Source organism: Tenrec ecaudatus, chromosome 10, assembly GCF_050624435.1.
Source record: "Tenrec ecaudatus isolate mTenEca1 chromosome 10, mTenEca1.hap1, whole genome shotgun sequence".
NCBI classification, from domain to species: domain Eukaryota; kingdom Metazoa; phylum Chordata; class Mammalia; order Afrosoricida; family Tenrecidae; genus Tenrec; species Tenrec ecaudatus.
The window spans coordinates 126,443,453-126,464,555 of record NC_134539.1 but is presented as its reverse complement, the minus strand read 5'-3'; the positions used below and the strand labels follow the sequence as shown (position 1 = coordinate 126,464,555).

The 21,103-nt window shown below is 45.5% G+C and overlaps 1 non-coding gene across 1 annotated transcript; it reads right to left on the bottom strand.

The window, feature by feature from the left end:
• Nucleotides 1–19,203: 19,203 nt before the first annotated feature.
• LOC142460623 (small nucleolar RNA SNORA48) lies at nucleotides 19,204–19,346 on the bottom strand. Its single transcript, XR_012786796.1, has one exon. It is a non-coding gene; the product is annotated as a small nucleolar RNA SNORA48 (small nucleolar RNA).
• Nucleotides 19,347–21,103: the final 1,757 nt, after the last annotated feature.

Here is a 21,103-nt window from a genome sequence, read left to right as displayed (position 1 = left end):
AAGGACCACATTTTGAGCTCTTAAGTCTGTGTGTGTTAGACTCCTAAGTCCATGTTCTTTAAGTATAAAGAACAGTTTGGGGGGGGGGCAATGAGAAGTAAGCAAACAAAAACAGGACCAATGTGGAAGAGTGAAAGTGCTGGGGTGAGGGCGTACCCTTCCTCGAGGGTTGGAACTTTGGCACCCTTGTGACGGATGCAAGGTTGAACATGGAGGATGGTGTTTGAGCTTCAAGAATCCTGTGTGACATATTATGAAAGCTAATTTTCTCTGTACTCCTTGGGTACCCACACTGGCTTTTTAGATGGTATGGAGAACCCAGAAGAGCTGTGGGTGACAAGCAGGAGGGTGGGTCTTTGGGGGGATCATGTCGTAAAGGATAGTACTTGGGTCTGTGGGCTTGACATTATTATTATTGTTTGCTCAGTAAATAAATATGGTCTCCACTGGGCATTGAACATTACTTCCAGAAGCTAGGAATCCAGGTGTACAATAAAACAAAAAAGGCAGCTTTTAGAAGATATTCCTAAAAAGCTATTTAATCTTTATATGCAGACGGTACAGTCTTAGTCTAAGAGCATTTACATTTTAAGTTTGAACTCATTCAAATAAAATTTCATTACTTTCTTCTTGGGATGGCATCGAAAATTGGTGGAAGTTTTAAAAACATGCAAGAATGAAATTGAGGGTGGGGGTGGTGTTTCCTGGTAATTGGTATCTGTCCTGCTCTACAGTATCCTTCAGCCATTGGTTACAACCTGTAGTGTTCTCAACCGGGTTCCTTGTAACCCACCTTTAAATGCCTCGATAGAGTTAGCTAGGAGCTGTATATTATTTCAGGGCTAAATTACTATCTAAAAGTGTGCTGGATTGAGCCCACCCAGAGGCCCGTGGGAAGGCAGGCCTGGCCATCTGTTTCCCAAAAGTAACACTTTGAAAGGCTCCAGGAGCATTTCCACTCTACACACGGGGCCACCATGAGTCACAATCAACTACATGGCAATCAACAGCAGTGGCTGCTCTCTTCTTGGGAATTTGTACATTTTTTCCCCATATGCCCAGGCCTCATGAAAGACTTGGAAAACTGAGTTAGGTCTCCCAGGGCCTTGTTGATTTTCCTGGGCCCCAGTTAGGAAGGAAATATTAATTACTTCTATCATTGGCTCCCTCAAAAACTCAGTCTGAAGGGATAAGACAGAGCGCAAGTTCCTTCAGACACACCTCCAATTCTCTTGCTCTTACTCCCAACTCCTTACCTCAGCTCTAAGGTCTTGATCTCGACTCTAGCAGCAGTGGAGGTGATTTGTGATAAAAAGCCCCTTCTGCCTAATGGCACATTCTTCACAGGCTGTCCTGTCCAGGTGTACTTGAATGCCATGAATTTGATGAAGGACATCTACTTGCACAAACAAAGGAACATCACAATGGAAGTCCAGAGTACATGGGGAAACCATACAGGTTAATGTAGGACAAGATTGTCCCCCCACACTTAGATATTTGGTAGGAACTTTAGGACCCCAGAGAAATCAACCTAAACTGACTTCCTACTCCAAGAGAAATTCGGACCCTTAGCCAGGCATTTTTTCAAGATGGCAAACTCTACTTTCTCGTTTTCTTTGACTCCCCAACAGGGTCTCATCTATGATCAAAGCTTTTTTTTTTTTTTTAAGTCCAAGTGACATATCCTTGAGAGTATAATTAGCTACCATAGTAACTATAAATTATAATCTTTCTTTGACTTTGCAGACAACCTAAATAAGACGCCATCACTTTCCCCCTACAATTAATACTCCCTGAAGAAATATCAAAGTGTCATGATCTATTGCTAAATTTAGAGTAAGCAGGCAGCATTTGGTCGCTTGCACCCGTCCTTGCAGTGCGATAGTGCGGAAAGGCAGTGACTTCAGCAACATGCATGGACATACTACCTGGGCTTGCAGAAGGAACTGGCTAGGAGCTTGTTCAAAGAAGTCTGACTGGTACTTTGATTGCCGGAAAGAGATGGAGAACAGAAATAACTTAGTGTTGTTACTATTACTCACTAAAGTGATTCAGGGACTGATGGAACTAGATTTATCTAGTGTTACTCGTCGGATCAGACTGCTGACTTCGAGGGGTGTCTGAGCAGGCTGAGCTATTCCTGCCTTCAGTGTTGTGAGAGAGGATGGGGCTAAAGTCACACCTCCCGAGTATCTGGAGATGGTTGGCAGGCACGGGGCGAGACCGTTCACAACAACTTTCTTATTTCATGGTAATAATAACGTTAGGGTGGATTTCATCATTCTCCTTTGACAGATGTAGGAAAGCTCAGGAAGATGAAGAGAAATATCCACTGGAATAGGCAGGACCAAGAGTTAACTTTCTCTGACCAAAGTAGTACAAATGTTTCCTCACTTGCTTTTCCTGACCCCAGTCTGTGTGCAGTGATGGGATTCCGACTTCCCGTCACTGAGGGATGGCTGCGTTCTGGAGACTGGTGATTCTCACTCTCGGGATATCGCGGTCACTCGCAGGTCCCGGGGACTCACACTATTAGTGAAAATCTAAGGCAGTCACTGCCTTCTGTTTTCCGCTTTGTTGTCTCCCGTCCATCTCCGATGCTTAAGGAAAGGAAGAGATTTTGTGTGCACACCGTGTTCAGATGCAACAAGCTTGCAAACGATATAGTATTAGCCTGTACTTGTAGCATGAGAAATCTAGGGTTCAGTGAGGTTATAAACAACAACAACAATGACCAAAACCAATACAACCTCATTCTGTATTTAAAAACAAAATTAAAAACAAAAAACCCTCCCCAAAGCATATCTCAGGTGACCCCAGTTAAGCTAGATGCAATCTCAGGTGAGCCCCGTTAAGCTAGATGCAGGTGTCCTCAAACTACAGCCTGCGGGCCACATGCGGCCCGCCAAGGAAATTTATCCGGCCTGCCGGGTGTTTTGCCCTGTTTGTTTTTCACTTCAAAAATAAGATATGTGCAGCGTGCATAGGAATTTGTTCATAGTTTTTTTTTAAAAAAAAACGATAGTCCGGCCCTCCAACGGGTCTGAGGGACAGTGAACTGGCCCCTTGTTTAAAAGTTGAAAGACCCCTGAAGAGTCAAACCCAGATTTCTCTCCCTTGAAAAGCCTCTTTGGCACCGTGAATCTGCAGGCACTGAGATGACACCGTGCACTAGACAAGCACCATCTCTCTGCACTCTAGTGCGTGGAGGGAGAAAACAGACCATAAATGACAAATTAGCCAAAGGGTAATTGTCACATGATAAGAATGATACTGAAAGCAAAACAAAGCCATGGAAGCAAGAGAAGAGTAACCAGAGAGGGAGTGAGGGCAATTTCAGTGAGAAGGTCAGGGAGCCCTTTGAGGGAGGTGAAATGAGCTGAGACCACAGTCATAAGAAGCCAGTCCCAGGAACTACACCAGAGTAAGCCAACGCTGCCCGCAGGGGCCTCGCAGAGAGGCGACGGTTGATCATGGAGGAGGAGAGAAGGTGAGCCTTCAGCAGGGGAAGGCTACTTTTTCAGAAGTGACATCTGGCGGCTTAGAAAGGGCTGGAGAAACAGAGTGGGTGAGGAATTTGAGAGAGAAGGCAGGCTCAGAGCCAGGAGGTGCTGATGGAAGAAGAAGATGCTCAGCGTTCCCGTCATAACTCGGGAGATGCTGTTTTCTAGATAAGGGGAGGTTCAGAGCACGATACCGGGAGGCCGGTTGAGGAAGAGTGTGGTGAGGAAGGGGGTGGAGGCCTTCAGAGCAGAGGCTGAGGACTGGAGAGGCGGAGCTATTGCGTGTGTTATCTGTGAGTGCTGAGCTTGGAAGGAACCAAGGTGGAAGTCCGGATGAGAGGAGAAACAGTAACCAGGAACCCTTCTGTTGTTGTTGTTGTTGTCGTCATTATTGCAAAATAAGAAATTGCCACTCAGAAGGCAGCCACAAGGAGGATCTCTTGGAAAAAAATCAGAAGATTATGAACAAGGCGGTGGAAGTGCCCCTCGAAAGTAGGAAGTAGGAGCAGAGAGGATAACAAGGACTACAAGTTGTGGTCAGACATAACTGAAAACCTGCTGGGAAGCCCTGGGGAAGTTTTTGTTTTCTTATCAAAATGATGAGTCTTAGGAGGGAGTTCACGCTTGTCGCTCCTTCTCCCTTATTTTCGCTCCCATGGATGTTGTGTCTAGAATGGTGGCAGCCATTGTGGGACTACGGGGGAATGAGGACACGGAATTAAGGGTGTCAGGGTCCAAAGAAGTCAGCAGTGAGTATACCAGTGAGCTGTAACCCAAAACAACAAAAGCAACTTGCTAGACGTCTTCCTACGTGAGATAATGAAGTGTCTTCATCGCATAGCTCACTGTGAGCCAGGTTTCCTCTCGTTTGCCACGGGAAGTACCCTAACCTTTACTGAGCTACATACGAAGGAATAGCTGCTAGGGAGAACTAGGCTTCCTTTTTAGCAAATGCATCTCCCAAAAAACAAACTCACTGCCGCCAAGCCCATTACAACTCATAGCGATCTTGCTGGCCAGGGTAAAATCTGCCCCGGGGCTTTCTGAGACGGTAAATCTTTATGAGAATGGAAGGGTTCATCTTTTTCTCATAGATCAGCTGGGGGTTTGGAACTCCTGACATTGAGGTTATCTACCCACGATAACCCACAATGCTACCAGGCCTCCTTGTTTAGAATAACCAAACCCAAACCAAACTCATGGCCAACAAGTAAATTCTGAGTGATGGGTTTCTGTGACTGCAGCCCCTTACTAGAGTAGAAAACCTCATCTTCCCCCCAAGGAGCAACTGGTGGTTTCAAACTGCTGACCTCACAGCTAGCAGCCCAACATTGAATAAACACTGAAAGGCTAAATTGAGGATGTTGGGAACTACTGATTATGCCCATGAGGAGCACAGATGATAGAATTTGAGAAGGAGAAGATGAGTGAGTACTAATTGGTGTAACAATGTACTCCCAAATGGAATGGCTTAAAACAGTAAACATATATTATCTCACAGGGTCTGTGGTTCAGAAATGACTTACATGGTTCTCACTCAGGGCTTCTCAAAGGTTGCAGACAAGATATTGGCCAAGGCTGCAGTCATCTGATTGTAACCGGAGGATCTGCTTCCAAGAGGACTCATTCGCAGGGCTGTTGGCAAAAGCCTTTATTTCCTCATCACTTGTACCTTTCCATAGCACTGCTTGAGTATCCCGATAACAGGAAAGCTGGCTTCCTCTTGAGCAAGCCATCCACAGGGGCAAGACAAAAGCACCCATGTCGTTAATGTTCTGACCTCAAGAGTCCTGCGCCAACCTTCCCAAGGCATTCCTTTAACAAAAACAAAACTTTATTGTGAAGTAGATGAAGATTTATAAAGCACATCATCAGTCTGACATTCACCAATTGATACACATTTAGGTTCAACTCCTCCATGGCAGCCTGATAAGTGTACCACTGCGTATTTGGCTTTCTCCCAGTGTTTCCTGTTTCCATTCTTCCTTCGCTCCGAACTCTCTGAACTCTGTTGTTGGGTACACGCTGCCCTTTAGATTGTCAACTGTTGGCAATTCCACCATAGGGTGAATTCCATAATATCCTATTGGTCAACAAGGCAGCCCTATTCAAGTTGGAGGGAGCTGTTACCCAAGAGTTTGAATCACCAGGAGGATGCCTGGAAGGGCTGGTACCACATTCAGACTGAGAGATGTGCAGAACAGTATGAGGTCCACATTTTGGACCATCATCATGAAGAGAGAGGACCTGAATTTCTGGGGTGGGGGTGGGTGGGCATATGAGACAGATTTGGGTTAAGCATGGTCGGAGGGTAACTTGTTATCGGAGATGAACCATCTGTTGTGGTGCTGTTGTCCTGAATGCGTCACTGGATGGTAGCCTGAAGGAAAAGCCCCTTTGGGGAGACTTCCCGTGATGAGGGTCCAGGGACCAGTGACGACCTTCTCCTGGGTAGTAAGGCTTCCTGAGGCTCCGCGGGTGCTGTTATCAAGGAAGAGTAGATTTTACATTTAGCTCCATTCTAAATCTGATTGCCCAGCAATCTCTCTCAGATGGAAACTAGAGAGTCACGATCTTCCAGCCAACACCCCTCCCTCCTCTCCCTCTCATCCTGTTCTCATAACTCAGTCTTCTACTTTTACTCCACTCTTGGAGTAAAAAGGCAGTAGGTTCTCCTTTACCATAAGTGATCCAAAGCCATTTGTGTCAGAGTGGAAGAGCCCTCGTCATGTAGGGGTTACCTATTGGGCTGTGATCTGCAAGGTCAGCAGTTCAAAGCCAGTAGCCCACTCTGTGGGAGAAAGACCCGGCTTTCCACTCCCATAAAAAGTTACAGTCTCGGAGACCTGCAGGGGCAATTCTACCTTGTCCTAGAGGGCTGCTATGAGTCCGCATTGGCCCGATGGCAGTGAATGAGTATGTCAGAATGCCATCCATTGTGTCGGGATCTGTTAAAACTCCTTGGGGAAGATCTTTTTTCCCTCTCCAGAATGAAATGCAAAGAAGCTGCTCCTCTTGCCATGACGGTGAGAGCTCCCTGGATGGAGACAGTCAGTGAATAAAGGCAGTTAAAGGGGGATTAAGGACAAATAAACTGTTCAAAAGGATAAAGTATATAGTTTCCAAAACACTCATTTCTGGGTATAAGCTGAAGACCAATATCTTTGGCTTGTTACTTGTTTTTAGCAAAATTCCAGCATTTAATTATTAGTTTGGTGAATGACCACACGGGCCCATTTAGAATAACATGACAGGCCCTGAAGGGAGTAGTCAGTAATTTGAAACACTACCCATGTGTTTTGTCTAAAGAATTAATACCTGTAGCATGATTGGAGTGGCAGAGTTCCACAATCGAAATGCAGGGGGACGCTCCACGGTAGTCACAAGGCAGCTACTGTTCTGGCATATGGTAAACATCATCATTAATATTCATGAACTAGTCACTCTGTGCCTCTGCTGTGTTCGCGTCATCTCATTTTATCTTCTTGACCACTAATGGACCTAGACGATAACAAAAGTCACCAATACTGACTGAACCATGCTCACTCAGCCACAGCCTTTGACGACACATCATTTTATCATATTCAATCCGCTGACTCTGATAAAATTAGTATTTTGTGATAGAAGAAACCTGAATTAGAGAGTTTTGCAAACACTGATGGTAAATGCTGGAAGAAAGATTTGAGCTGTGGTTTGTCTGCCGACAGCCGCACTGTCGTCAAACATACGGTGCCATGTTTGTAAGGCCGACTGAGCTGGGACGATTACGGGCTGAATATGGTCAAAGCTCAATTCCACATGATTTGACCAAAAAAAAAGAAGTTTCATTTCATCATGTTGCACGTGAAACAAGGCCTCCTTTGTCCTAGCAAAAAGACATCATTGAGGTTTCGCTTTAGTGATTAGCAAAGGGGATCGGTTCTTATACTGATAGACTTAAAGGACTTGCAAAGAATATGCTCCAACCCAAACTAAACACACTGTCATCGAGTCGATAAAATAGCTACAATTTAGTAGAGACAGTATTACAAATATCAACCAGGATCCTGAAAGACAGACACTGACTGTGATGGATTGAATTGCACTTACCCCAAAAACACATATTGGAATGCTCTACCCATGGATCTAAGCCAGTTTGGGAATAGGGATCCCTTTGTTATGCTAATGAAGCCGTAACTACATAGGCTGTGTCTTCAACTTAACTTTTTAATTTTTTCAAATGGTGGCCCCTGCACTCCAAGAGGGGCATGTGGCAGACAGGGTGGATGTTCAACTGTGACATAAGTTCTAAGGAAGCCACTCCTATCGGCCCCATGGCTTCCTGGTGTCCCGGCCTCTATTTGGGACACCATCTAGAAGGAAACTCGAGAAAGCAGGCAGAGATCCTGAGAAGGGCCCGATGAGGAGACACATGAACAAATGAACCACAGTAAAACCACTGCTGCTGGCACCGTGCTTACGTCAGCAATACGAGGGGGCTTCATACATGCCGCCATGGCCATCCCCTGTGCTTCATCCTCCTCCCATGACTGCTGCCTTCCTAACCCTCTGAACTTTGCCCGTGGGTCAAAGTCGCCCTTTTGGTTTTGGTTGGTTGATTTTTCCAACACAGGGGTGAAGTCAGTCCCACACCGAAAGAGTGACTAAGGCCCACAGTCATGTCTCTAGATGACCAACACCCTAACCACTTTCAGATCCAAGAAGAGAATCTTAGGCCCAGAAGCAGACAAGCATTGACACCACTTAGAGACTGGAATTATAAGGAACCGTGGAATTCTGAGTCTTGAGAAGCTGAGAAAAGGACCACCCCCTCAACCCCTCGACAAGCCTTCCCCTAAAGTCGGTGCCCGGAAAGCAGAGTTGTTTTTGTGCCTCATAAACTGTGAGGAAATAAATTTGTTTGGTTAAAGCCATAACCTTGCAGGATTTCTTTGCTAGTCTGGTGGTCATCCAGACTCCTGAGCTAAAGTCTCCCTTACCTCTAACATCTCTGTCCCATCACCTTATTTTATTTTCATCATATCACCGCTCAGCGTCTAAAAGTGTAGTTCTTTATGGGTTGGTTTGTGTATTTATTTGCATCTTAGACTACGAGAATATATGCACCTTGAAGTCTATAGTCACTTATCCTGGCACACAGGAGGCATAAAATAAATACATTTCAACCAAATAGATAAATGAGTACATGCATAGGCGTGAGTTACTGCACAATCAGATTCACATTTGACTCATGTTTATTGTGCAGTTTAGGTGAATATCACGGTGTTAGGCATTCAAGCTGAAAGCATGGTTATAATCCCATTTTGGCCTTAAAGTGTCCTGACAATGTACTAACTTCAAATGTATAAATTAATGTCCTCAATATGGAATTACCATTCTAACAGATGAGCCCAGAAGATACAGCTGGGTCCCACCAATGGGAGGGATCATATCCCCCTGGACAAAGTAGAAGGGTCTCTTCAGGGAGGTCTGAAAAGCTTTGAGAGAGTGTTACAAATGAATTTTTGGAGAGACCTCAGCAGACGAGGCAAAGATAAGACAGTGTCCAGACAAGTGGACACCATGGCTTATTGGGGAAACTCAGAATTCTCTGTGGTTGGGAGGTAGGGCGTGCAGGAAGCAAAAGGGTGAGTTGAAGCATAGACAAGGAAAAAGTCCATTGAGCATTTCTTCCTGGGGAGTAAGTAGTAGTCAAATGGAGATACCTTCTCCACCCTCACAGAGCTGAGCGTCAAGTAAGCATTTCATTATTTGACAACTTGCAACATGGTTCCAGGGTAAACTCACCTGCCGTATTCATATGAGAACCTGTAGGAAGCCTGACCTGTGGATGGAGGGGTGCTTCCCTTGCATGTGATGAATCGGCTCTCACCAGAAAGCATTCACTGGTGGGAGTTAGGAGGGCTTTTGCCCATTCCGCAGAGAGAAGGAAGAGTCTGAGCAAGACTTTGTGGGTTGCAAGCAGAGTCAGAAGTACTGGAAAAGCCAGTGTGGCTCGGCCATAATTGTTGAGAAGGAAGACGTGGCTGGCTCTAAGGTGTGGCTAAAGAGGTGACACAGGACAAGATTGCCCCATTCCTCCGGACCACTTTGCAGGTCATTTCTCTGGGCCACATGGAAGATAGTGAACCGACTTAGACTTGAGCAGATGTCTGTAGGCTTGTCTGTCTGTCTGATAGATATTCCTTTTTGCCTATAAGGAGCCCAGTGCCCACAGTGATGCCAAGACTCTAACCCAAGTCTGACCTACATCATACGGGTCCCCGCCTGGAGGAAACTCCAACGGCTTGTTCACCCAAAGCAAAGCCAGATCGGGCTGGTGAAGCGGAGGCTGGGAGGCAAGTTCGGCATCAGTGGAAACAGAGCAGGTGTTCCTATCACTGACTCTCCCTCTGACAGAAAACCTCACAGCAGCTTCTCAGATCGATGGCCCACCTGTTGCAACATGTGGACTGTTTCCCCCTCCCCCTTTCCATGCCCCACTGGGGAGAGGCAGCTCAGGGCTTTGGGTAATTTGAGCAAGTTTTAAGGCTTTCTCATTTTACTGTCTTCCAATTTCCAAACCATGTTAAGCTGGTGCTTACAAGGGCTGCATTTGGGGTGTGGGGGCCAGGGGAGGGGTGCTCCTTTGCCTGCTGCTCTAAAGATGTGTCTGACGATGCACTGAATACCGTGTAGTGAGATTTAGCTTGGTCTTTCATGAGTTAGAAGCAGTTTTGATAAAAAAAAAAACTAGACAGACCTGATTCATGTAAACATTTGTGTTTCCATGGACTTTTCCAAAGGAACACCATAACTGTCCTTTCATCCTCCCTTAGTGTGTAAAGAAATAGAAGGGGTGCTGCTGCTCTTTGGGGGCAGCAATGTCAGGAGTGGTGAGCCCAAGACTAGTCTTCTCTGGCCAGTGGAGGGTTGTATTGATAAACCTCTAATAAGGCTTCAGTGTGATTTGAACCTTCCCTCCTACACACACACACACACACACACACACACACACACACACACACTTTTGTTTGAAAAGTTGCAGGTTCCCAAGCAATGATCCTTAGAGACACTGATGTGATTTCAGTACACTCCTCCGGGAAGTTTTGCCAATCCCAGCAGATTCTGGAATGTGAATGAGTGGATTGATATGATCAATGGTGTGGTAGCTATAATGAGGATTAAGAGTGTAGGGGTGGAGTCTAGCCTGTCAATCAAGATATAACCAATGAGACCTCTGTATGGGCATGGCCTTCCCCTGAGGATTCTGGGAAGACACACACTCTTCTCGGCTTCCTTCCTGGGAGACGCTCTACTGCTTGGCACCACGCTCTGGGAGCTGGAGAAGCCTCAGGGACCTACCCGGATTCAGCCAGAACCCTGCACCAGGAGAAGCCACGTAGAGACACCTGCCAGTGCTGAGGTGCTTACAACGCCACTTGATCCAGAAGACTTCCAACCCACTGGCGTGTGATCTTCCTGCAAACGGCATCATTGCATGTGCTTCATGAGTCTGAAGAGGACTTTATAGATTGGTATCCGACATATGGGCTAACACTGGACTTGTGGATTTGATCTGGACTGGACTGGGATGTTTCCTCAATATTCAACTGCTGCTGTATATAAAGCTCTTTCTTATACCCATATGAATGTCTATGAATTTGTTTCTCTAATCTACCCAGAAAAACACAGATGGTGAGATGGATGAACAGATACATCCTCCGTCATTGAGTTGTTCACAACTAACTTGAGCCCATTGATGAGCAATCAGTGCTGGTGCCAATCAAGGATCACAGAAGGATGGACTTCCTGCCGAGCTGCAGACCCATGGAAAGCGGCTCAGTGAAATCTGGACAGACTTGGATTTGTAAACAAGGGGTATATCAGAACCATAATAGAAAAGATGAAGAACATATTGGAATGGGAAACTTGGAAGAGGTGCAGCAAACCCTTTTAGGAGCCTGGCGAGTGAGAATGGATTATCACCAGGGCTGTGAAGAGTGGCATGCAGCCAAAGCAAGACGGTTGGCCACTGTCTCTGAGCCGGGCACCATCACTTCCAACTCTGCCAACCAAGAGACCTGGTTGCTATGCAATGAATATACTGTCCTTGTTCTCCAGGAGGGAGGTTCCATTTCCAGCGGGGTATTGACCTGGCATTTTTCCTGCTCTGTTGTAGTTCTTGTACATTCACATGATACAAATTTGAGTCGGTCCTGGTTTTGCTTCATCACCCATAAATGAACCTCAAAGTACTCCCACAAAACCCTGGTTTCCTCACATGTCTGCATCCTCTCTGCAGTGAGTTCTCTCTCAGAGCTACCCAAGTCTCGGTGGTGACGGGATTGTCCCTTTTCTCTTAATCTCGGTGCCCATAATCCTGCACGGACTGAATGTTCTGTCAGCTCTGAGGCCAGAAGGGGAACGCAGGACTTAGATAAGGATGGCTCCCGAGTTAATCCAGAAAGAACAGTTGGTGCCAGGCCAGGGCCATGAAGTAGCTGCTTATCTCCAGGCTCTTACTCCTTTTTCTCTAGCGGAGAGAGGACCAGGGTGAGAAACCATCGAAAGGGTTGACCTCTCCCAGCTGTCTCCTGAGGTGACAGAGACAAGGGAAGGGACAGATGATGTGTGCCTACTGTCACCAGGTTATTTATAATCCCTCTTCCTGAATGACGGCGCTTACCAAGGACTCCAGTCCTTGGGAGCAGCTTGGAAAATGGAAAGTGATAATCCAGCACAGGCAGAGGGCAGTTTGGGAGGAAGAACTCCCATCTGTTCTGATGATTGGAAATGCACTGGGATTTTCCAGAGCCCCTCCCTGAAGGCTTCCCTGGGGGACACTTGGGACTGTCTGTCTGCTCCTGGCACTTCTCAAGTGGGAAGAACAGTGCAGCTTTGGATACCCATGCCATTTCTCTCACCTTGTGCCTTCAAGTCCAGGTCACCTGTCAGTTCTCCTTGCTGCTCTGTTGGGTTTTTTGTTTTTTTGCAAGCCACTATTGCTAAGCCTCTCCCTGCCACTATGGGTTCAGTGCCTGCAAGCTTGCCTTCCATGTGAGCGACTCTAGTTCCCTTCTTGACCAGCGCTCCTCCTGCTCCGCCACCACTCCTCAGCCATTGGAGACCTGCATGTCGCCAGGATGAGCTGGTCTCAGCGGAGCTCCCAGACTAACTTCTTAAAGTCAGCCATTGGAAACCACGTGGATCACAAAGGAACACGGTCCAGTCACCAGAGTTTGACCCATCAGGTGTATGGCATGGCCTAGGAGCAGGCAGCCTTCTGTCCTGTTGGTAGTGGGGTCACCAGGAGTCGGCGCTGGCTGGACAGCAGCTCACACCAGAGGGATGCAAGTAAGCAAACATCCCTTACATCCCTCTGCTCTCGCACACAAGTTTCCAAGGAGACTGTGTCCCGGCCTCTCTCACTGCACTCCGTCCTGCTTTCAGCCACAGTCTCGTCTCTTTCTCTGCATACTTTCCTGACTTACTCCCAGCAGCTGCCAATGGGTTCCTCCATTTTCTGCTCCAACTTCCAATGCTGTTGTTGGTCTTTCATGCCATCCAGTCAATTCTGGCTCATGGCAACTTTCTAGGACAGAGGAGAACTGTCCTGTTGGGTTCCTTAGACTGTAATCTTTGCAGTGACAGATTGAAACCTTTATTTACACTGCCCTGTACCCCGCCCCCTTCTTCAAAGCAGTTGGGAAGATTGAACCACTAACCTTTTGGTTACCAACTGAGCACATAACCATTGCACCTCTCAACTACAAACATTTAGCTTCCTGGAATTGGCTGTTGGGTTTCTTTCTAAACCAGGTCTATGGTTACCCCTTACATGGTCTTTGTTTCCTCTGCCTGACTCCTGAGTTCCTCTCAGGACTGACCTTGGCAGACTTGCCCATGTCTCAGCAGTCGAGAGCGAGGCAATAGATCATAATATTCAGGAACTCCACCCAAAACAACGACAGCAACAGACAGCCCACACTATCAAGTCCATTCAGACTCATAGTCTGAATGTACATCTTTATAGGGACAGACAGCCTCGTCTTTCTCCTAAGGAGTGGCCAGTGGATTTGAACTGCTGACCTAGTGGTTAGCATCTAAACTCTTACTCAACACCATCACCACAGTTCCCTCAGGAAAGCCAGAGTAGGGTAGAAAGCACTAAATAGCCAATTTGAATTCAACCTCATCAGGACTTTGATCAAGAGTGATTAAAGTCAAGCTTCCCACAGTGTGGTCCTTAGACCCCTGGGTCAGAATTAGCTCACATTCCTGGGCCCTGCCACCAAGATAAGGGGGTCAGTACCCACATTTTAAACCACCTCCTCCCATTGATTTCATGAAGCTCAAATACTAACAGCACTCTAGTTAGTATTGTGAAAACAGTAGCTGTCAATTGTATTGCTATTGCGAGTGTACACGTTACCCACCCTCTGCCGCCAACAAGTAATTGTTGCGTGTGACAGAAGCCCCCTCCTTGAGCCATGCAGCGGTCACTTGGAGATGTGGGGACATGACCGGTCTGGCCTTCAGTGGTCTCACCCGTGCTGTATGAGGGCTGGTGTCGCTTATGTCCCAGGCCTTTCCCCGCTCCAATTCTCTAGGATCCTGTCAGAATGGACTGATGTCTCTACACAATGCTGTGAAAGCAGCCCTCCTACGACTGAAGGGTCAGGCACTGAAGAGAGAGATAGGACCAAGGACCACCGAGGGAGCCCCCGTCAGTGGTTCCGACCCACACCAGCTGCTCTGAGCGAGAAAAGACCCTCCTTCTTCAAGGGAGAGAGAGAAAAAACTGCTTCTGCAAAGAACATCCGCTGCCATTGAGTAGAATCGGACCCGTAGAACCATTGAGTGGACTCGGACCCGTAGAACCATTGAGTGGACTTGGCCCCGTAGAACCATTGAGTGGACTCGGACCCATGGAACCATTGAGTGGACTCGCCTGTGCAGAACCACTGAGTGGACTCAGACCTGTAGAACCATTGAGTGGACTCGACGCGTGGAACCATTGAGTGGACTTGGACGTGCAGAACCCTCACGAAGGGGAGAGACCTGCTCCACAGGGTTCCCAAGGCGCAAATCCTCAGGGAGGCCGACTGCCACATTCTTCTCCCAGGGATTGGCTGCGGGGATCATTCAGCCCACTTTTGGTTAGCAGCCAAATGCTTAGCCACAGGGCTACTGGGGCTTCCATCTGTAAAGATTACAGCCCGGGAAATCCAAAAGGGCAGTTCTACTCTCTCACATTGGCTCGAAATGAGACGAAGCAACTTGTCAGTACCCCCAAAAAACAAGTGGACCTCAAGAGAGTCCAGTTCTGTCATTTAAAACAAAATCTATTGCCATTGAGTTGATGCCAACACCTAGCGACCTCAGAGCTGAATTTCCTACCAGGGCTTCTAAGACTGCGTTCTGCAGGAAACCCACATGGAGCCAGTCTGAAGAAGCAGACCACGTCTCGAGCAGGTTTATTTTTATGAATCATTTTGTTGACTCGGGTCTCTATAATCAGACTGCCGTCTCCCAAACTCAAGGGAAATTATATTGAAAGAAAATGATCATTTTGTTGGTTCCTGAGCTTGGATTTTTCATGGTTTCTGGACCAAATTTGAAGAACACACATGATTTATAGCTTCAGATGCAATAATGAATTTTAACCACTTGATGGCCACATTTTCAAAGCCCTTTATCTTATTATTCCACCCCTGGCAATTTTCAAGCTAGCCCAACCAATTGCCTCTGGGGTTACCTGTATCTGCTCGTTTCTGATCCAATAGGGTGTCTATTCGCTTATCTGTAAGGGTCCCGGCATGAATCTGATACTGTATCAGGGCCACAGTCAGCCTTGGCCGAATTGTCTGGAGAAAAGCAATGGCCAAGTGAATGGCTGTCATGGAAAGGTTTGGCACAGTTTGCACATCTGTGATCGAGTCTGATACTCCATTTTGCTTACATATGAGTTTGAGATTCCAATAGCCAGTGTTTGATCCCCTTAAAGAAGTGTTAGAAGGGAGATTGTCCAAAGTGGTTTCAAAGCCTAAATCACACTGTTGTGGTCTTCGGTGCAGTCAGCTTGTATGCACAGCACACCACGTGACAGAGTAAGGTTTCGGAGACTCCACATCTCGAAGGAAGGAGATTGTCAGGCCTTTTACCCAGGGAGTCATGGGTTGGGTTCAAACCACTAACCTTTTGGCTCGAAGCTGAGTGCTTAACTGGTGTGCCTCCTTTAATACCCAAACCCATGGCTAACCAGTATATTCTGACTTCTAGTCACCCTGTAGGGCAGAATGGAACTGTCCTTTGGTTTTCTGAGGTTGTAATCTTTGTGGGAGTAGAGAGCCTTGCCTTTATGCTGTGGAGCGACTGGTGGAATCAAACTGCTGACTTTGTGGTGAGCAGTCCAGTGAGTGACCAGTGACACCACCCAGGCTCCTAACTATATCAATGAACTCCTTACTAGCAAACAGACCACCAAGCTCTCCTTCCATTCTTTGTCCACATGCAGGGCTGATTCTAAGGTTTATCTGAGTAACTTCACTGGGTAGATACAGTGCTGTATTCTGCCTTTTTTCCCTTCATGTTTGCCATAAATGTTTTACCTTCGGTGACAGATTTCCCACCCTAGAAATTCTTGTGAACAATACAATAACAGGTTGAGGTGGTAAGCCACAAGTTCTTGACAATTTTTAACCTTAAGGCTCAGATGCCCCTTTTTGTCACCCATGAAGACATTGCTTGGTGTGTTAGTCTGGGTACATTAGAAAAACAAATCCACAGAAACTCATGTATAAGAATTTTATATAAAGTTTAAGTCCATATGAAGAAAACATTCCAACCCAGTGCTGCCCAAGCCCACAAGTCCAACATTAACTCATATGTCCAACACCAATCCACGAAGTCCTCCCCCATCTCACAAAACACACACTATGACACCGACTGCAGGAGGAAAACAGAATCAGTGAGCGTGTAAGCATCTCAGCGCTGACAGAGGTCTCCACACAGCTGCTCCAGCACTCAGGGCTGCTGCGAGGTAGGTCCATGTGGCTTCTCCTCAGGGATGTCTTGCAGGAAGTGAGCCTTGCCAGCTTAAGCAGGGAACTGGCTAAGGCAGCTGTACCCTGGTCCGACCATCACAAAGCAAGAGACCCATGAACTCAAAAGGGGAGGCTCCCTTCAACTAACCCCACATGTGTTTATCGGCCAGGTTGGCACAATAAACTACCTCACTTGGCAGCCTTATCTTCCGGTTGGTCACACCTTAGCTACTTCCTAATTTTTATGGAAACACACACCTGTACTTTTTGATACTGGAGAATGCTGGGGCTTCTAAAGAGAGAATTAGGGCACTTTGAGAATTCATGTCACTTCTCTGAGAATAAAAGATGAAGATTCCATGTACTTAAACTAATGCAGGGAGACAGAAAGTGAACGCACTGTAAAGGTGAATATGGCTGTGCAGTCTGTTTACGGATGACAGAATTTAACAGGCCAGCCACGGAAGCTTCCAGAAGAGGACAGTTGCCTCCAAGTTCTGTCATTAGGCTAAAACTTGGGGTAATTTTAGAGCCCTTATGTGGCCTTCCTGAAAGAGAGGAAGACGCAGGCTCTGCAGTCAAACTGTCCGGAGCGCGTCCCCGCGACAAGGAAATGGCAAAATAGAGTTTCCATCTGAGATCATGATTTGATTTATCTAGCTTATTTGATTCCATGCTTATTAAGTACAGTCCTGATTACAATTGGGCTTTCCATGTAAGTATGTCTTCAGGGGAGGGACTCTCCCTTCCTACAATTTTTAAGTTTTTCTAGCCCCTGACCAAAGACCTCCTAGAAATTAATAAGCAGGCTTCTCATCAGGCTTTTTGTCACAGGGAGACAATGCACTAAACAAATGGATTTCAAATATTTCAGATCCCAATGGCAATTATTTTGCCTTGTAACTACATTGGCATACAGTGCTCGCCCTCCCCTCCCCAATGCATAGTGCACTATAGATTCAGATCTGAGCGACATGCTCTAAGGAAAACCAAACTCACTGCCATAGAGTCAATTCCAACTCACAGCCATCCTATGGGTCAGAGGAGAATTACTCCTCTGGATTTCTGAAACTTAAATATTAACTAGAGCAGACAGCCTCGCCTTTCTCTAGTGGACTTGAACCATTGGCTTTGTGGTTAGCATCTGCAAAGACCCTATCAGGGTGCCTATCTAGTAAATCCTCCATATTGTTTATAATACACTCTCCTTTCTCTTAAGATACTGCTTGCCTGCTTTATCTTCTGGTGTCACGCCTCAATATTTCCCAATTCTCTGACTTCACGTACACAAAATAATGATAACAATAATAAAATAAACCTAACTGCCCTCAAGTTGATGCTGACTCATAGCAACCCTTTAGGTTGGGCTAGAATTGCCCCTGTGAGATTGTAACTCTTTATAAGAGTAGAAAATCCCATCTTTCTCCCACAGAGCAGCTGGTGGTTTCAAACTGCTGACCTTACGGTTTGCAGCCCAGCCTCTAACCATGACACCACCAGGGATCCCACACACATGTATACATACATGGAAAGGTGGCTTCAATTTTTTTTTTGATGTGGAAAAATTCCACTATCTTTTCATTCCATTTTCCCACAAATTAAAAAAATAAATACACATATACACCTCTGCCATCAAGTTGATTCTGATTCATAGGGTTTCTGGAGGCTGTACATCTTGACAGGCGCACAGAGCCTCTGAGGTCTTCTGCAAGGCACCCATGAAAATGAATGGCTGACCTTGCAGTTAGCGGCCCAGTGCGAACCCAGCAGTGTCACCGAGTTCAAGCATCAAATTTGTGAGGATGCTGCAGGACCTGGAACTGTTTAGTTCTGTTGTACCTAGCCTTGCTGTGAGTCAGAACAACAGCTGTGTGTGTGTGTGTGTGTGTGTGTGTGTGTGAAGAAGCCCTGGTGGCCCAGTGAATGACGAGTTGGGCTACCAACTGCAAAGTCACAGTTTGAAAACACTGTCTGATCCATGGGAGAAAGATGAGACTTTCTGCTCCCACACAGATTTACAAACTTGCAAACGTACAGAACTTACAGGGGCAGTTCGATTCTGTTCTAAAGGGGCCCCAGTGAGTCAGAATCAGTCAGTGTTTTTGTTTTTGTCTTTTGGTTTATTTATATGCAACCAAAGAAAGCTTTCTCTGAGCAAAATGTGTTTAAACCTGTCTGTGTTCAGTGGTATCTACAGAGAAGTACTCTGTCATATACTCCAAGTACACAGGATTCCCATGAGGACTTATTATCAAGAAGTTTAAGAACATTGAAAATTACCTGGCTAAGACACATGTCAGGAGATCCATGCCAAGTTTTTGTCTCCCCCTTCCCTCCCATCATGACAATGCACCTATTTATTCTTAAGGGTAGCAAAACCTGTCCTACAAGAATTTCATTGGGAACCCTTACCCAGTCCACTCTACAGTCCCAATCAGGCCCTTTAGACTTCTTTTCTTCCCCTGAAAGCAAAAAGGACATGTCAAAGGACAAGGATTGGAGTTCATCAAGGATGTCCATTGTGCTGTAAAGCGAAGCACACAGAGTCCATGGGGGAAGGCTTAGCGAGATGGAGACACTGCCTTCAGAAGGGGAGAGACCCATTTGGAGGACGTGCAGAAACAACAGCTTCACAGTTTGGTCTTCTTCTTCTTCTTCTTCTTCTTCTTTTTCAATGTGCCCTAGGCATGAAATAGCTCTGGCCAAGATCTGGGCATCAAGCTAGGATGAACAAAGGGCTGCCAGTCTGCTCTGCCCCTGACTGATATAAGAGGACCACCACCAATCAGGTGTCTCTTTGCCATAGCCAGGGTTTTGATCTTCTTATTTAATAAAGGTTTCTGTGAGTTTCTAACATACTGTATGCATGTTTATTATATGCATTTATAGTTCATTGCAAGTTTTGAAGATATGAGGTCATACAGTTTAGGAGGAGGAGATTTCATTAAGAAAAATATAAAATGAGGGATGCAAAATTAAGAAATACAAGATTTGTTCAGAAGTCACAACAAATTATCAAAGTTAAAAGGTTTGTTCAGAAATAACAACAAATTATCAGGTTAAAAGGTCAAATACACCATAATCACAAGATTAAAAAAATTAATTTACATCCTGATAAATCTCTACAATAATTTTAACTATATCTGGCTATCTATTCTTTGATTGCTTCTTCACATGACACTGATGTTGCAGTATTCTTTTTGATAGAGAGAAGAACAAAATGGTTTAATCTTTCTCCTGGTACTGATACATCCTTGATTATTTAGAAAATTTCTTTGAGTTTCACACTTCATTATCAGAAATGCCAAATCAGTTTTTAGTCCTATTATTATATTTGGAAAAGCTGTCAGTTTTCTCCTATATGAGCATGTACTGTTATAAATTTATTTTCCCTCTACAGTGCTGCAACAAACATATGCCTTACAAATGTGTTTGTGTGAGAAAGATTATAAAGAAGTAAAAATCTGTCAAGTACATTTAGAGCTACAAACATTGCACCATTGAACATACTCCTGAGAGCACAGACTATTCATCGTGACGAGGCATCAAAAGGAAACAAATCCTCTGCTTACAGATTACACAGTTGGTGATGCTAAGAATTTCCCACAGACTATCCCCAGCGCCTACCATTTCCAACCAGGTGGCTTTTCCACTTCCCACATCCTCATGGTGCTGGTTCTTTAAACTCAATTGTTATCCATTAAAAGCTCTGTCCCCGAATGCTTGTCTCGGTTGTTGAGTTTTCGCAAGAGGTGTCCAGGAAGCTATTCAAATACCAAGTTGGTATCTGAAATACACATGTGGATGACTTTGAAATATATAATTTTTAGTTTTACAATTTATTATCAGAAACACCAAGTAAATTTTTACACCTGCTATCATATTTGGAAAAGCTGTCTTTTCCCCTTATATCTGAGGATGTACATATATGCAAGCATACATATTTTCTCATATATTAGTATGTACACATATGCATAAAGTATACATTGCAAAATGCATGTGCATATATTCACACACATATATGTACTGTATATATGTTACAAAATATAACATACCCATTCATTGAATAAGGAAGACTTTGAATAAGGAAGGTCGAAGAAGAATCGATGCATTTGAATTTGGTGCTGGAGAAGAATATTGCAAATACCATGACTGCTGAAAGATACGCAAATCTGTCTTGGAAGAAATACAGGCAGAGTGCTCCTTAGCGGCAAGGACGGCAAGTTATATATTTGGTCTTCTATATATTTGGGTTTGTTGTCAGGAGAGACTAGTGCCTTGAGAAGGCAGAGTGGAGGGTCAAATGCTTGGTAAATGCTTGGTAGAGTGGTGGAACATCACAAAGAAGGTCCCCTGCGTGATGAACTTACATCATGACTGCAGCACTGGGCTCAGGCACAGGGCGGATGGCGAGGATGGCCCAGGACTGTGCAGTGTTTCATTCTGTTGTACATAAGGTCGCTATAGGTTGGAACCCACTTGATGGCACCGAACTACCACCACAACATACCTATATATGTCTGCATACATACACACATATGATACATATGTGTTAAAAATGTAGGATCTCAC